Source organism: Hordeum vulgare, chromosome 1H, assembly GCF_904849725.1.
Source record: "Hordeum vulgare subsp. vulgare chromosome 1H, MorexV3_pseudomolecules_assembly, whole genome shotgun sequence".
Classification (NCBI taxonomy): domain Eukaryota; kingdom Viridiplantae; phylum Streptophyta; class Magnoliopsida; order Poales; family Poaceae; genus Hordeum; species Hordeum vulgare.
This window is the reverse complement of record NC_058518.1, coordinates 132,113,105-132,118,104: the sequence shown is the minus strand read 5'-3', so window position 1 is coordinate 132,118,104 and position 5,000 is coordinate 132,113,105.

Sequence of the window (5,000 nt, the reverse complement as noted above, 5' to 3'; positions counted from 1 at the left end):
AACGAGTCGGGTTGTTTGGGAATGCAGCCCAAATCGGGCGGTAGACTCCGTCTAAGGCTAAATACAGGCGAGAGACCGATAGAGAACAAGTACCGCGAGGGAAAGATGAAAAGGACATTGAAAAGAGAGTCAAAGAGTGCTTGAAATTGCCGGGAGGGAAGCGGATGGGGGCCGGCGATGCGCCCCGACCGTATGCGGAACGGCTCTTGCTGGTCCGCCGCTCGGCTCGGGGTGTGCACTGTTGTCGGCCGCGTCGGCGGCCAAAGCCCGAGGGCCCTAGGTGCCTCCGGTTGCCGTCGTCGACACGGCCGGTACCCGCGCGCCGAAAGGCGTGTCCCTCGGGGCACTGCACTGCAACCGCCTGCGGGCTCCCCATCTGACCCGTCTTGAAACACGGACCAAGGAGTCTGACATGCGTGCGAGTCCACGGGTTTTGAAACCTGGGATGCGCAAGCAAGCTGACGAGCGGGAGTCCCTCACGGGCCGCACCGCTGGCCGACCCTGATGTTCTGTGAAGGGTTCGAGTTGGAGCACGCCTGTCGGGACCCGAAAGATGGTGAACTATGCCTGAGCGGGGCGAAGCCAGAGGAAACTCTGGTGGAGGCTCGAAGCGATACTGACGTGCAAATCGTTCGTCTGACTTGGGTATAGGGGCGAAAGACTAATCGAACCATCTAGTAGCTGGTTCCCTCCGAAGTTTCCCTCAGGATAGCTGGAGCCCATTACGAGTTCTATCAGGTAAAGCTAATGATTAGAGGCATTGGGGACGCAACGTCCTCGACCTATTCTCAAACTTTAAATAGGTAGGATGGCTCGGCTGCTTCGGTGAGCCGTGCCACGGAATCGGGTGCTCCAAGTGGGCCATTTTTTGTAAGCAGAACTGGCGATGCGGGATGAACCGGAAGCCGGGTTACGGTGCCCAACTGCGCGCTAACCTAGAACCCACAAAGGGTGTTGGTCGATTAAGACAGCAGGACGGTGGTCATGGAAGTCGAAATCCGCTAAGGAGTGTGTAACAACTCACGTGCCGAATCAACTTGCCCCAAAAATGGATGGCACTGAAGGGCTCGACCCACACCCGGCCATCTGGGCGAGCGCCATGCCCCGATGAGTAGGAGGGCGCGGCGGCCGCTGCAAAACCCGGGGCGCGAGCCCGGGCGGAGCGGCCGTCGGTGCAGATCTTGGTGGTAGTAGCAAATATTCAAATGAGAACTTTGAAGGCCGAAGAGGAGAAAGGTTCCATGTGAACGGCACTTGCACATGGGTAAGCCGATCCTAAGGGACGGGGTAACCCCGGCAGATAGCGCGATCACGCGCATCCCCCGAAAGGGAATCGGCTTAAGATTTCCCGAGCCGGGATGTGGCGGTTGACAGCGACGTTAGGAAGTCCGGAGACTCCGGCGGGGGCCTCGGGAAGAGTTAACTTTTCTACTTAACGGCCTGCCAACCTTGGAAACGGTTCAGCCGGAGGTAGGGTCCAGTGGCCGGAAGAGCACCGCACGTCGCCCGGTGTCCGGTGCGCCCCCGACGGCCCAAGAAAATCCCTCCCCCATGTCGCACGGATTCGTCCCTCCCCCACGCCTTTCGTTCAAATGATAAGGTTCGAAAGTGCAACTGGCAAAGTTGGCCTACCTACATGGTATGTCCAACGGAAACCGTACGTGCGAAGTCACAAGAGATATGGTAAAGTCCGCCCTGGGACATACGCAATCACTCGCTAAGTCCAACGGAAACCATACGTGCCGAGTCGGAAGAGATATGGTAAAGTCCGTCCTGAGACATACGCAATCATAAGCTAAGTCCAACGGAAACCATACGTGCCAAGTCACGAAGAGATATGGTTAAGTCTGTCCTGGGACATAGGCAATCACCGGCTAAGTCCAACGGAAACCATTCGTGCCAAGTCACGAAGAGATATGGTTAAGTCCGTCCTGGGACATACGCATTCACCCGCTAAGTCCAACGGAAATGATACGTGCCAAGTCACGAAGAGATATGGTTAAGTCCGTCCTGGGACATACGCAATCACCCGCTAAGTCCAACGGAAACTATAGGTGCCAAGCCACGAAGGTAATGGTCGAGGCACCATCGGAACAAGTAAATACGACATGGGACATGAACGTGTAAAACGGTTCACGGGCAAAGAACGGGTACGACGACCATCGTGGAAGAAACTGGACACGCACTATGATAAACAAACGATAACCATGCGGGGCGCACCGACGAAACCACGTACGATGACACGGGGCGCACCGAAAAACGGGTACGGCGGCCATGTTGCAAAAAATTGGGCGCGCACCATGGAAAACAGGGGAAAACCATGTGCGTGGAATGGACGGATGCACGTACGGGCACACGGGCCAAAAACGTGAACGCGAGGAAACGGGAAAGAACGGGGTACGACGGCCGTGTTGCAAAAAACTGGGCGCGCGCCATGGAAAACGGGTGAAAACCATGTGCGTGGCATAGATGGATAAACGTACGGGCACACGGGCCAAAAAACGTGAACTTGAGGAAACGGGGAAACACGGGGTATGACGGCCGTGTTCCAAAAAACTGGGCGCGCACCATGGAAAGCGGGTGAAAACCTTGTGCGTGGCATGGAAGGAATCACGTATGGGCACACGGGCCAAAAAACGTGAACGCGAGGAAACGGGGAAAACAGGTACGGGGCCGTGTTGCAATAAACTGGGCGCGCACCATGGAAAACTGGGGCAAACCATGTGCGTGGCATGGACGGATGCACGTACGGGCACACGGGCCAAAAAACGTGAACGTGAGGAAACGGGGAAAAAACGGGTACGGCGGACGTGTTGCAAAAAACCGGGCGCGCACCATGGAAAACATGGGAAAACTATGTGCGTGGCATGGACGGATTCACGTACGGGCAGACGTGCCAAAAAACGTGAACGTGAGGAAACGGGAAAGAACGGGGTACGACGGCCGTGTTGCAAAAAAACAGGGCGCGCGCCATGGAAAACGGGTGAAAACCATGTGCGTGGCATGGAAGGATGCACGTACGGGCACACGGGCCAAAAAACGTGAACGTGAGGAAACGGGAAAAACGGGTACGGGGCCGTATTGCAATAAACTGGGCGCGCACCATGGAAAACTGGGGCAAACCATGTGCGTGGCATGGACGGATGCACGTACGGCCACACGGGCCAAGAAACGTGAACGTGAGGAAACGGGGAAAAAACAGGTACGGCGGCCGTGTTGCAAAAAACTGGGCGCGCACCATGGAAAACAGGGGAAAACCATGTGCGTGGAATGGACGGATGCACGTACGGGCACACGGGCCAAAAAATGTGAACGTGAGGAAACGGGAAAGAACGGGGTACGACGGCCGTGATGCAAAAAACTGGGCGCGCCATGGAAAACGGGTGAAAACCATGTGCGTGGCATGGACGGATGAACGTACGGGCACACGGGCCAAAACACGTGAACTTGAGGAAAGGGGAAACACGGGGTACGACGGCCGTGTTGCAAAAAAACTGGGCGCGCACCATGGAAAACGGGTGAAAACCATGTGCGTGGCATGAACGGGTGCACGCACGGCAACACGGCCCAAAAAACGTGAACGTGAGGAAATGGGAAAAAACGGGCACGAGGGCCGTGTTGCAAAAAACTGGGCGCGCACCATGGAAAACGGGTGAAAACCATGTACGTCGCATGGACGGATGCATGTATGGCCATACGGGCCAAAAAACGTGTAAACGGGGATCCGGGGAAAAACAGTGTACCCCTTCTTCACAAACGAAGGGCAGGGGTCCCAAGGGGGCCTAAAACCCTCGGGTATATTGGGGAGCAGGGGCTCCTCCCTGCTTGTGTGTGGGAAATCGGTGGGTTTGCATATGAAATCATATGCAAACCTCCCGTTTCTCCCGTAATCCTTGCTTTTCCCAAACGTTGGCTCGGATGTCCCGTCGTTCTCCTGTCCCGTGTACGACTCATGCCAAATTCTGATCCGTCGGTCGAACGGCTGTTCGTGTTGCAGAGAAGTACGTATCGTGTCCGCACACGGCCAGGTCGGTGTGATCTCGTGCCGCGTTGTCCCGTCGGTCCCGTGTACGAATCGTGCCAAATTCTGATCCGACGGCCCAACGGCCGTTCGGGTTGCAGAAAAGTATGTATCATTTCGCACACGGTTAGCTTGACGGGATATCGTGCAGCCTTGTCCCGCTGGTCCCGTGTATGTGTCCCATGAAATTCTGACCCAACAGCCTAACTTGGCTCGGGAAACAGGAAAGTAGCATATCCCGTGCATGAGACCGACTAGACAAAGTTGCAACGACGTTGCCTTTCGGAATATAGTTGCCCCCAAAACTTTCTCGTTGCGGGGGTGACACACGCGGGATGTGGTCTCTCTGGACGCCTCCTTCGTGTAAACCTCCCGTGCATTGCACGGGCGGATGATCGGTTCGCTTAACCGATGTAGGCTACAAACACATGAGCAGCTTTGGACCCGTGTCTGCTGGTACGTTGCGTTTCGGAATATAGATGCCCCACACGGTCACGTCGATGTGATCTCGTGCCGCGTTGTCCCGTCGGTCCCATGTACGACTCGTGCCAAATTCTGATCCGACGGCCCAACGGCCGTTCGGGTTGCAGAAAAGTACGTATCGTTTCGCACACAATCAGCTTGACGTGATATCGTGCAGCGTTGTCCCGAATGTCCCGTGTACGTGTCCCGTGAAATTCTGACCCAACAGCCTAACTTGGCTCGGGAAATAGGAAAGTAGCATGTCCCGTGCATGAGACCGACTAGACAAAGTTGCAACGACATTGCCTTTCGGAATATAGTTGCCGCCAAAACTTTATCGTTGCGGGGGTGACACACGCGTGATGTGGTCTCTCTGGACGCCTCCTTCGAGTAAACCTCCCGTGCGTTGCACGTGCGGATGATCGGTTGGCTTGACCGATGTAGGCTACAAACGCATGAGCAGCTTTGGACCCGTGTGTGTTGGTACGTTGCCTTTCGGAATATAGTTGCCCCCAAA